The sequence below is a fragment of the Protopterus annectens genome, chromosome 8.part0, assembly GCF_019279795.1.
Source record: "Protopterus annectens isolate FY-2018-M chromosome 8.part0, PAN1.0, whole genome shotgun sequence".
Classification (NCBI taxonomy): domain Eukaryota; kingdom Metazoa; phylum Chordata; order Ceratodontiformes; family Protopteridae; genus Protopterus; species Protopterus annectens.
The window spans coordinates 71,117,690-71,131,640 of record NC_056741.1 but is presented as its reverse complement, the minus strand read 5'-3'; positions in this window follow the sequence as shown (position 1 = coordinate 71,131,640).

Below are 13,951 nucleotides of genomic sequence, written 5' to 3'. Positions count from 1 at the left end.
TATGTACCACCACTGGACTCTGCCCATATCAGACTAATCCCAGAGTGCAATGCTTTCCCTGGTATGTACCACCACTGGACTCTGCCCATATCAGACTAATCCCAGAGTGCAATGCTTTCCCTGGTATGTACCACCACTGGACTCTGCCCATATCAGACTAATCCCAGAGTGCAATGCTTTCCCTGGTATGTACCACCACTGGACTCTGCCCATATCAGACTAATCCCAGAGTGCAATGCTTTCCCTGGTATGTACCACCACTGGACTCTGCCCATATCAGACTAATCCCAGAGTGCAATGCTTTCCCTGGTATGTACCACCACTGGACTCTGCCCATATCAGACTAATCCCAGAGTACAATGCTTTCACTGGTATGTACCACCACTGGACTCTGCCCATATCAGACTAATCCCAGAGTGCAATGCTTTCACTGGTATGTACCAGACCAGGCATATGCAACAACTAGAGCGACCTTAGTGGTTCCTTACAAAAAGAATACAAGGAGTAACAAACCTGCCTTATGCAGAGCACCTTAAAGCCCTTTCCCTCTAGTCAGTCTCCTACAGATTGCTGAGGGGTGATCTATGCCTGGTTTACAAGACATCTGCAAACCTCACACTTATGAATCTCCTACATATTCGTAAGTCAAAGAGTACCAGAAATATATGGTCTAGGGACCTGAATTTTGTCTATGACTTAAACAGAACATGCCGGAGAGATAGAATGTGTCCCGGAGACTACCCCTCCTATGGAACAAGCTTCCCATCCATATGAAGCTGAGTTTGTCTATTACCCAGTTTAAGCACAACCTAAACAAGTGGATGGGGAAAAGGAAATTTACACTGGGCCTAGCACCCGTGTCCCTTATGGACAGAAGTAACTTATAAATGCCTGACCCTCAATGTCCTGTTTGGTTGCAGAATATCATTACTCTTTTGGGAAAACTTGGCTAGGATTTAAAAGGCCTCCCGGGTCATTAACCAGCAGTCTATGAATCTGTATAAGTAAGGTTTCTATTCCCATAGGGTTTATTTACTTACTAATGTTATTAATGTACAGAATACTGAACATTCTAGATGTGCATCTGTTTTTTCAGCATATAGCAACATAATTTCACACATCCAATGTACTCATGTATCATTGACACCTATATCACCTAGGCCACTGATGACTATGCATTTCATAACTATCTGTAATACTATGACAGAATCAAAAATAATTGCTTTACCTCATTTCTCTTCATAAGGAGTACATTCTTATTAGAATCCCATTTGTTTAACCCAAGAGGAAAGCCTGACAGATTGCCTGCACATATCTTTTTATTTGTAATATGTGTTGATAGCTGTTATTTGTGTAGACCATGATGGCTTATAGCGGTTATGTTTTGGATGTTTCCATATTTGTCTGTTATCCACAGGAATTTGGACAAACAGTTATGATCTACACAAATAACAGCTATCGACACATATTACAAATGAAAATATATCTACAAGCAGTCAGACAGGCATTCCTCTTGGGTTGAACAAATGGGACTGTAATAAGAATGTACTCTTTATTAAGAGGAACAGGGTAAAGCAATTATTTATGATACTATCATTTAATTATTTATTTATTTATTTTACATTTGTTGACTGGGATAGTCCGACTGGATATATGTCCATTTTCAGCAGAGGCCCGGAGAGAAAAGCTCCAAGATAATAATACACATTGAACATTTAGTAAATGCTAGTTTCAAGCAGATTACAGTCATAAGCAATACCAGCATTTAGCACACATGGTACTAACTTATTATAAAACACTTTACAAAACACAATATAAATATTTTCAAAGTTATATATACATAACATTACATTCAGGTTTAAGACACATTGAGCAACAGTTACACAATTGACCCTTCCTGAAATGGTGTGGTAGAAAAATGCTAGAAGCAGTTGAAGGTAAGGCACCTAAGTAACAGAGAGGTCAGTTAGGGTTAGTGCAAGGACATAACCAATGAGTTTTTTGAATCGAGTTAGTGAGGGTTCTAGGGTCAAGTCAGCTGGGAGTCTGTTCCGTGTTTTTCCAAAAGAGTTTGCAAACAGAGAGTCCCCAGCTGAGTAGTTGGATTTGTATGTTTGAACTAGGAGTCTAGTGGATGATCGCAATGGCTGGGTGCTGGTGTAGGGGCTGATAATATTTTTTAGTGCAGGTGTATTTTCTGGTTGGTAAAGGACTTTATGTGCCACTATTAGCTGGTTGAACTGCAATAGGCTAGACAGTTCAAGCCATCCTAGGCGATTTAGGTTGTGAAAGTGGGTGTGTCTGGTAGGCTGTGCCAGTAGCAAATCTGGCAATGTGGTTATAGTAGGATGATAGTTTATTAAGATCTGTTTTGTTTAAGTTGGAGAATAGAGGTGAGGCATAGAGAAGAGTTGATAGTAGATGGGAACAAGCAATTGCAGTTCTAGCAAGTGGGGTAAGAAAAGGTTTGATTCTGTAAAGCGAGCTAAGATTTTATTAATGGTTTTGATAGTTTGATTGATATGCGCATCAAACTTCAGGTTGTTATCAACTATGACACCTAGTAGTTTAGTTTGGGCTTCTGGGGAGATGATAGTGCCATTGTTAGCGGATATGTTGAAGGCTGGCAGGGGGGGTCCTGCGTGTGGGGGAGAAGAGGAGCAGCTTAGCTTTGTTGGGATTTAGGATTAGATGTTGATTAGAGAGACATTTTTCCACTGTATTGAAGGTATTTTGGGTTAATGTGAATAAAGTAGCTGGTGAGGTGTCAGAACAAATCAAGGTGGAGTCATCCGCATATTGAATGCAGGTAGCATCTGGTATGACTGAATGAAGGTCGTTGATAAAGATGGAGAAAAGAAGGGGTGCTAGTATCAAGCCCTGGGGGACTCCTAATGTGATGGGTAGGCGAGATGATAGCTTGTCCTGCCATAGGACTGCCTGTTGCCTGCCCTGCAGGTAGGATTGAAACCATTGGAGTGCATGGTTGTTTAAGGAGAAGGCCTTCAAGGTATTTATAAGCATTTTGTGGTCAACCATGTCAGATGCCTTGGATAGATCTAGAAAGAGTGCTGAGTATAGTTTGTTATTATTGCGGTTGTGGTTAATGACATTAGAGAAAGAAAGGAGGGCAGAAGTAGTACTGTGGTGTGGCTTAAAGCCATGCTGAAAGTTGGACAACAGCTTGCTCTATGTGAGGTAGTGCATGAGCTGTATGTGTACACACTTCTCCATAATTTTAGCTACAGGTGACAGAATAGCTATGGGGTCTAAAGTCTGACAGTTCAGTGGAACTGCCTCCTTTATGGAGAGGTATGACATGGGAGATTTCCCATATAGTGGGTACAGTAGCTTCAGATATAGCTCTGTTGATCAAGATTGAGATGGGGTGTGCTATTGTATCAGCAGCCTTTTGCAGATAGTCTGTTGGGAGGAGGTTGGCAGCCAGGGTGGTGGGTCTTAGTTTCTTAAGTAGGGCATGAATAAGTTGAGTAGGAACAGGTTGGAAGGTAAGGTATGTTTGGGTACTGGGTGTGGCTACATTAGAATTAGAGCCATTGGGAGAGAGTTGGCTGGCTAGAGACTGGATAGTCTCTGTGAAGAAGCTGTTGAAGTTATTAGCAATGTCTACTGGGGGATTTTTGTTGGGAAGCTGAGGGGGGTGCAGTGGCGGTTTGGCCTGGGTGGAGTAGTTTGTTTATTCCTGCCCAGAACGTTTGAGGTTTGTTTTGGTGTTTTTGCAGTAGATGGTAGTAGTGGTTCTTTTTGTCTAAGGTTATGGATTTTTGGTGTCACTCCTTAGCTGTCTGAATCTTAGTTGATCAAGTGGGGCTTTTGTTTTTTGGTAGGTGGCCCATGCTTTGTTTCTGAGTGAAATTTTGGTTTTGGTATCTTTAGAAAGCCATGGTGCAATATTAACTTTGGTTCTAATAGAGTGGTTGGGAGTTAAGAATAGCAAGGAATTTGGTGTTAATTTATGCTACTGCTTCATCTAGGGGGAGACTTTTTAGTACTGACCAGTTGCATGCCTTAAGTTCATTTTGAAACTTGGTGAGAATAAAATTCTTATTGTTTCTTAATGTTCTATAGGTGGGTTGGTAGGAGCAGTCTACTTTGAGCTTGATTACATAGGTGAGACAGTGGTCACTTAGGTCATCAAGCAAAGTGGCTGATTTATAGGCTTGAAGATGGGTATTGACAAGTATCCAGTCTAGGGTACTTTCCTTGTTATTGGGTTTTCCTGTCCTGGTGGGAGAGGTTATGATTTGAGTAAATACATAGAGGTATATGTGGGTTGTGGGGGTTTCACAAGAGCAAGTGTTCCAGTCAATGTTGAAATCCCCAAGAACAATTGTTTCTTGGGGGTAGTTATTGGATAACCAATATAAGAAGTCTTCTAAGGTTTCTGTGTTCCTCCCTGGGGGAATGTAGACACAAACAATGTTTAGATTTTTGTTTTTATTAATTTGTAGTTTTGAGATAAGAATTTCAGCATTATTGAACTGGGGTGGTTGTTGGGTGTCTATGCTGACAGATAGGGTAGACTTTGGCTACCCCACCACCCTTTCTGGTGGTACGGTCTAGTCGAAACATACTATATCCTGGTGACAGAATCTCATGGTCCTTGGTGGCAGGCTTTAGGCATGTTTCTGTTAGGCATAATATATCTGAGGAATGAACAGCTAAGAGGGCATGCAGGTGCTGAGTTTTGTTGTTTATGCTCCTAATGTTTAGATGGTAGGCCAGCAGTGAGTTAGGAGGTCTATTTGTTGGAGCTATGGTGGTAGGGGGTGCAGTAGGGGGATTAGGGCCAACAGATGGGGATGGACCAGGGTTTGGGTGGATGTCACCATCCTTTGTGAGGTTGTAGTGTATCCTGAGTATGAGTTTTAAGATTTTGAATAAAGTTTGTACTAGTGTCTAGTTTTATGACTAATGTAACTAGGTCTAGTAAGATGGTAGTATTTAGGGGTTAAGGAGGTAAGCATGAGGGGAGTGAGTAAGGGTGCATTAATATCTGTTGTAAATGGGATGGATGTTTGGAGTTTAGGGTAGTGGAAACCTGGGTGACCCTGACATTCGTAGGGGGTTAGGAGATATGGGATGAGTAACAGGGGTAAAAGTAGAGTTAATAAGACTATTTTGGGTGATATCATACCTACTGAATGAGACTTGAAACTTAGGCAAAAGGAATAGTAGAGTTGGAGGACTGGTGGGATCAGGTTGAGGGTGGTGCTGTTGAGTGACAAGTTGTTACTGATTGGTTTAAAAAAGTGGGGTGTGGTCTAGTACCGATAAATGTAGCAGCACCAGGGGCAGGAGGTATTTGGGGGAAGGGGTGGGGTGCAAAGCGAGCCCGAGCGAAGCGAGGGCAAGCAGAGCAGGGATGAACCAATGCCTGTACTAAGTTGTAGCAGTTTAACCTGTTTGAGGAAAGAGGGGGGTGTGGGGAAAGAGAAGGCAGTAGGTGTGGTTAGAGGAATACCTTGATTGACTGACACCACACCAGAGGTAAGTTTAATGTAAGGGCCTAGAATCTGCACTCAGCACTTTAATGCTACTTGCACTCAGCACTTATATTTTACTTATGTTTAGCAGGAAAGACAGACCAACAGTATACAATTTTGAGGATTTTTACAAGGGTTACTTGTTCAAATGTCAGACAAGTAAGTAAAACTTTCAACAAGAATCTATGTCTGAGTGCTACAAGCCAGAAAGGTACAAGGTATACCACAGGGGAAGGAGGCAAACACTAAAGTAGAAAAGAGCCCTATGGCTGACCAAAATGGTGACTTGCTTAATTACACAGCACTGTAAGAGATATGTTAACAAATGCTTTTTATATGTGTAACCTACTCTTATTAATTGCTGGGAGAAACAGTTTTTGTTGTTAGAGACTGTGGTGGCTGAATGCAATCCTGTAGACATCGTTATGCAGGAGCTGCCGTATGCTAGTGTAGGTAAATGTAGACTTCAACTAGGAAAAGAAAAAAGCAGATATTCTAGGGTAAGCATTAAAGCAGCAGCAGGCCATTATTTTATAATAGTACATTCAGAAAGGTTTGGGGCGGTAAAGTAGCACACTTCAGAATGGACTAGGATTTATAGCTAAGAAACCTTAGCAAGAGAGCAATATGATAAATAACAAACACTTGCCAGATTTTAAAGATATACCAAAAAAACTGGTAATCATAGTATTAAGGATAGCTATAAAATGCATAGTCATCAGCTAAGAAGAAATGTCTGCTGGCTGGTAGCTCACCTGTAAGGAAGCAGGCTGGCATACATATATGTTGATATGCTATATGTTCAGCTCCATGTATGGGGAAGCATTTTGCTGTATTTTTATCATTGTGTCCTTCACACATTGTTGACAATTCTGCTCTGTATACCTGCTTACTGATATTAACAGTTATTTTACACATGCTTACAAATGACTTGATTATTCGCTGAATTTCTACAAATATCTTTGTAATCTGTAATATTCTAGCAACAGCACCTTTTTAAGTACAGTCATACATGTAAAGCTTGGAACAAACTGTTATATTTCTGCCAAAATGTTTTGTGAAATATGCTATGATTTGCAAAACTGCTCTCAAGTGTAATTCATTCATTATTAAATTTACTTCAACAAACACATCATCCTTACCTTTAGAGGGAATCAGACTTACAGGTGAAATGCTGAACAGGGAGATGCAGTGAGGTATGAGTTTGATTTGTGATGTGAACTTTATCAGTATCTTTACACGCAGTCCTCCCGTCCCTGATGACAGTCCTCCCACATACATTACTGTGTCCCTGATGACATACATTACTGTGTCCCTGATGACAGTCCTCCCACATACATTACTGTGTCCCTGATGACAGTCCTCCCACATACATTACTGTGTCCCTGATGACAGTCCTCCCACATACATTACTGTGTCCCTGATGACAGATGGCACCTTGTATTTGTCAGTTAACAGAAACTATATGATACATGACATTGTCCCACTGTCAAAGGGATGAAGGCTTTCACTTGCTGTTTCTAGTTGTGACCACTGTGCTGGTGAGTGCTGGTATGAATTCATTCTTGCAAATGATTTACCTAAATGTCCAGCACATTGTCCTTTTTGTAAGTCCTAAGACATGATCCATGTCTGTTACCCCTCTGTGCACATTAATAACCCCATGTCTTTTCACTACACTTGCACCATACACTCTCAGGAAAACTGGATTAACTATGCAGGTAGATGTCAGGGTTACAGTGTAGACGCAGCTTATAGTTACAGGTTTGGAGCTCAGGTCCTCCAATTTGTGATCAATTCAGTTCCAGGATATAAAGGACTGTGTGTGTAACACTGCAAAATGTGTATGGTGATTTGGTGATGTTCTTCAGAAGACAAGTTTTCGAACCTGATCTGAACAATGTATAGCCCTATTATTAGAGGACCACATCATTCATAGTGTTCTTTTGTTTTTGCAGATGACAAGAACAGGACACATAACCATGCCCTGCACAATGAGTGGATGGAGAGCAGTGGATGGAGAGCGGTGGATGGAGAGCAGTGGATGGAGAGCAGTGGATGGAGAGCGGTGGATGGAGAGCAGTGGATGGAGAGCGGTGGATGGAGAGCGGTGGATGGAGAGCAGTGGATGGAGAGCGGTGGATGGAGAGCAGTGGATGGAGAGCGGTGGATGGAGAGCGGTGGATGGAGAGCAGTGGATGGAGAGCAGTGGATGGAGAGCGGTGGATGGAGAACAGTGGATGGAGAGCGGTGGATGGAGAGCGGTGGATGGAGAGCAGTGGATGGAGAGCAGTGGATGGAGAGCAGTGGATGGAGAGCGGTGGATGGAGAGCGGTGGATGGAGAGCAGTGGATGGAGAGTGGTGGATGGAGAGCGGTGGATGGAGAGCGGTGGATGGAGAGCGGTGGATGGAGAGCAGTGGATGGAGAGCGGTGGATGGAGAGCGGCGTGTTGCTTACTTTGTCATTTTTTTAAATAACATGTACCTGATCCTTCTTACATGCCCATATTTTTGACATTACAATGTACATTGCTTGTAATGTATGAATACCCATCATGCATCAGTAAGGTGAGTACAATAATCACACTACACCTGTGCTTACACATCTGGTTTAAAAACCACATTATATACAAGTCTGATTTAAATACATATATGTTTAAGTATAATTTAGCATCAAGCCATGTTTTCTGATGCCAAGTATGTGTAACTGTCACACAGACAGTAGTACCTTATCTGGTGCTTATCATACATGCGTTGGTGCACTGTATTGTAATGTGATGCAGATTGTTGCTTTTCCTCGGGCTGAATGGGTATTTGTTGTGTTAAAGCTCACACTGTTGTTTACCAAACTATATTGCTCTCTCTTCAGTTCAACACAAGTATTGCGTCTTCCTAGAACACCTTTAATGGCTTTGCTAAAATCCATTTGCAGCTGTACAACACCAACTACATTCTCATGTGTCACAGGCTACAAATGTGTTTATGATTGAACATTATTACTATTTAGTAGTGCTGTATTCCTTATATTGTTGTGGGGTCAGCCAATGACCATGCTGCCTGGCTCAGCTTGTTACATGGCTTGCATATTTTCCATTTGCCATCTCACTGTGTCTTCATTATAACTATGTTAATTAGTGCCATTATAACTATGTTAATTAGTGCCTTTTCATATGACTCATTACATGCACTTGGACTACAATTTGCATTCCCACACAAACATAACTTCTCAGGAAATACATTGCAAGGGTAAATAATGGAAGTAGTGATATCCTGTCAGACACTTAGCTGGACAGTTTACTGAGGTAGGTGTTATTAAACTGTGCACGTCCCCATTCTAATGTTATGTTGCCAAGTGTCAAAATTTTCTTTTGTCAAATTACAGTTATGGGAATGTTGCATGAGGCTGTGTCAGAGCCTGCTTCCCTTCAAATATCAGGATATGTTACATGTGCTTGCTTTCCATATGCTTGCCATGGTTAATGTTGGCCAATAAACAGCAGTTCAGGTCATGTCATGATTTCCACTTGTACGTTGTGTTACACATGAAATTGCACAGCCTTGAATGAACTGCTCACCTTGTGCAATGGATATGGTCTCCATGACATGGTGTGTTATTGGACATGTCCATAAGTGTAGATAAAGTGACAAAGGGGAGGTGTTGTGTCCATGAGGAGTCATTCACTAGCAGTGATTCTGTTGATTATAATTGTGGTACGTGCTAATGTTTCCACCATTTTATGTTGAACTACGTTTTAAATGAGATCTTCATTGTATGGTAATGCCCATATTCTGTTATGCAGAACTCAGATGTGGACGGGATGTTAATGAATGTAGCTTAGATTGCAGATGTGCACATCACTTTCATCTTAATGTCGACTATGATCTTCATTGGAATGTGCAGCCTGACAGACATTTGCTTTTCGTTGTTATGGTTTTAATTTCTGACCTACATCACATGGTGGTGGTACAATGGACTATGGTCATAATGTATTTTAACATTTCATGAGGACTGCTTTCTGTCTGTTCACTGTGTCCCAGTGGGTATGTTATGTAGACAGGTAGTATCAGGTATGCAGATGTAATTTCTGTCCTGTGCTGTGATTCATCTTGACAGACCATGGGACCCGTGGACAATCACCAATCAGATGTAGACAATGAGCACATGCCAGACCACTGGCAGAGTCCAAAGATGATGACGACGATTATGAGGATGATGAAGAGGAAGGTGAACCTGCACATGCCATCATCCCTGTTGTACTCTAAAGGAGATGATGTCAGGAATAACAGCAAGATGATTACTGGGAGCATGTCTGGGAGGTGATGACAGAAGTGTTTTGTACACAGATGAGGGACATGATGGGGAATTTTTTTCAGAATGTGGGACAGGCTATGGGCGACTCATTGAGGAAAATAGCTCGACAGATCATTCGTGATGTTCATCACCATCAGGATGATCTCTCAGGTCCATAGGTATTGTCTGTGTGCTCCAATTGTGTGAAGCTGTCACCATGCTGTTTGCCATAGCAGTGACTGGACTGTATATGTACTCTTGTCCGTGCATACCATTTGGCTGCCATGCTTATGTGCTACAGGTGCAAACATACAATGCACATATCATTATGTGGCATTTAATTATGTTTCAATGTGTGCATGACACACATTAACACATTACACTTTTCTTCCACATTCAGCTTCCACGCATTGCGGCAGTTAACATACAACTACTGCTGCAACAATTACACTGCAAACATGTTTAGTGACAGAAACTCAAAGACTACAGAAGTTGTCCATAGTTCATCATTTGTCCATTGTCTTATCATGTATGTGCAACCGAAGGACATGTCCTTGCACATGTATTTTGGGACACAGTTGTCATTTTGTCCCATTGGCATGATGTTATGTTGTGTGGTATGTGATGGCAATGCTAATACCATGTTGGGTCATTTAAGGGTAAGTCATACATATGGGCAGTCCTCCTTTAATGACCACATAGAAAGCCAAGTTAACATTTATGTATACATCATGGTAATGATAATTTATTCAGTGAAAGTACAGTATGCCATGTTTAGTCTATGCTAAATTTCCACGTCCATTCATTATTCACACAAGTTCACATCTTTCAGAAAATGGTATACAAATTAAATGATGTATGTGCATGTCTCTGTACATAGCCCAATCCATACAGAAACACCATTGTACCTTTGACATATGAGCATTCACTGCCTTATCACTGATGTGCTGTAATGAGACTCAGAGGACTGTCCTCTGCTCAGTAATGAGAAGGGATTGTGACACGTAACTGCAGCTGTTTATTCACTGACGTATCACTGATGTGCTATAATGAGGCTCACAGGACTGTCCTCTGCCCAGTAATGAAAAGGGATTGTGACACGTAGCTGCAGCTGTTTATTCACTGACTTACCACTGATGTGCTATAGTGAGGCTCACAGGACAGTCCTCTGCTCAGTAATGAGGTGGAATTTTGACACGTAGCTGCAGCTGTTTATTCACTGACGTATCATTGATAAGTTGTAATGAGGCTCACAGGACTGTCCTCTGCTCAGTAATGATGGGGGATTAGGACACGTAGCTGCAGCTGTTTATTCACTGATGTATCACTGATGTGCTGTAATGAGGCTCACAGGACTGTCCTCTGCTCAGTAATGAGGTGGGATTGTGACACATAGCTGCAGCTGTTTATTCACTGACTTATCACTGATGTGCTGTAGTGAGGCTCACAGGACTGTCCTCTGCTCAGTAATAAGAAGGGATTGTGACGCGTAGCTGCAGCTGTTTATTCACTGATGTATCACTGATGTGCTATAGTGATGCTCACAGGACTGTCCTCTGCTCAGTAATGAGGCAGGATTGTGACACGTAGCTGCAGCTGTTTATTCACTGCCTTATCACTGATGTGCTGTAATGAGGCTCACAGGACTGTCCTCTGCTCAGTAATGATGAGGGATTGTGACACGTAGCTGCAGCTGTTTATTCACTGCCTTATCACTGATGTGCTGTAATGAGGCTCACAGGACTGTCCTTGGCTCAGTAATGAGGCGGGATTGTGACACATAGCTGCAGCTGTTTATTCACTGACGTATCACTTGATGTGCTGTAATGAGGCTCACAGGACTGTCCTCTGCTCAGTAATGATGAGGGATTGGGACATGTAGCTGCCGTTGTTTATTCACTGACGTATCACTGATGTGCTGTAATGAGGCTCACAGGACTGTCCTCTGCTCAGTAATGAGGTGGGATTGTGACAAGTAGCTGCAGCTGTTTATTCACTGCCTTATCACTGATGTGCTGTAATGAGGCTCACAGGACTGTCCTCTGCTCAGTAATGAGGCGGGATTGTGACACGTAGCTGCAGCTGTTTATTCACTGACTTATCACTGATGTGCTGTAGTGAGGCTCACAGGACTGTCCTCTGCTCAGTAATGAGGTGGGATTGTGACACGTAGCTGCAGCTGTTTATTCACTGACGTATCACTGATGAGCTTTAATGAGGCTCACAGGAATTTCCTCTGCTCAGTAATGGGGACGGATTGTGACACATAGCTGCAGCTGTTTATTCACTGACTTATCACTGATGTGCTGTAGTGAGGCTCACAGGACTGTCCTCTGCTCAGTAATGAGGCGAGATTGTGACACATAGCTGCAGCTGTTTATTCACTGCCTTATTACTGATGTGCTGTAGTGAGGCTCACAGGACTGTCCTCTGCTCAGTAATAAGAAGGGATTGTGACATGTAGCTGCAGCTGTTTATTCACTGATGTATCACTTGATGTGCTGTAATGAGGCTCACAGGACTGTCCTCTGCTCAGTAATGAGAAGGGATTGTGACATGTAGCTGCAGCTGTTTATTCACTGACGTATCACTGATGTGCTGTAGTGAGGCTCACAGGATTGTCCTCTGCTCAGTAAGATGAGGGATTGTGACACATAGCTCCAGTGTTTTATTCACTGATGTATTACTGATCTGCTATAGTGATGCTCACAGGACTGTCCTCTGCTCAGTAATGAGGTGGGATTGTGACACGTAGCTGCAGCTGTTTATTCACTGCCTTATCACTGATGTGCTGTAATGAGGCTCACAGTACTGTCCTCTGCTCAAATAATGAGGTGGGATTGTGACACATAGCTGCAGCTGTTTATTCACAGACATCACTGATGTGCTGTAGTGAGGCTCACAGGACTGTCCTCTGCTCAGTAATAAGAAGGGATTGTGATGCGTAGCTGCAGCTGTTTATTCACTGATGTATCACTGATGTGCTATAGTGATGCTCACAGGACTGTCCTCTGCTCAGTAATGAGGCAGGATTGTGACACGTAGCTGCAGCTGTCTATTCACTGCCTTATCACTGATGTGCTATAATGAGGCTCACAGGACTGTCCTCTGCTCAGTAATGATGAGGGATTGTGACACATAGTTGCAGCTGCTTATTCACTGCCTTTTCACTGATGTGCTGTAATGAGGCTCACAGGACTGTACTTGGCTCAGTAATGAGGCAGGATTGTGACACATAGCTGCAGCTGTTTATTCACTGACGTATCACTTGATGTGCTGTAATGAGGCTCACAGGACTGTCCTCTGCTCAGTAATGATGAGGGATTGTGACACGTAGCTGCAGCTGTCTATTCACTGCCTTATCACTGATGTGCTGTAATGAGGCTCACAGGACTGTCCTCTGCTCAGTAATGAGGTGGGATTGTGACACATAGCTGCAGCTGTTTATTCACTGCCTTATCACTGATGTGCTGTAATGAGGCTCACAGGACTGTCCTCTGCTCAGTAATGAGGCGGGATTGTGACACGTAGCTGCAGCTGTTTATTCACTGACTTATCACTGATGTGCTGTAGTGAGGCTCACAGGACTGTCCTCTGCTCAGTAATGAGGTGGGATTGTGACACATAGCTGCAGCTGTTTATTCACTGCCTTATCACTGATGTGCTGTAATGAGGCTCACAGGACTGTCCTCTGCTCAGTAATGAGGCGGGATTGTGACACGTAGCTGCAACTGTTTATTCACTGACGTATCACTGATGAGCTGTAATGAGGCTCACAGGAATTTCCTCTGCTCAGTAATGGGGACGGATGGTGACCTGTAGCTGCAGCTGTTTATTCACTGACGTATCACTGATGTGCTATAGTGATGCTCACAGGACTGTCCTCTGCTCAGTAATGAGGCAGGATTGTGACACGTAGCTGCAGCTGTTTATTCACTGCCTTATCACTGATGTGCTGTAATGAGGCTCACAGGACTGTCCTCTGCTCAGTAATGATGAGGGATTGTGACATGTAACTGCAGCTGTTTATTCACTGACGTATCAGTGATGTGCTATAGTGAGGCTCACAGGGCTGTCCTCTGCTCAGTAATGACGTGGGATTGTGACACATAGCTGCAGCTGTTTATTCACTGATGTATCACTTGATGTGCT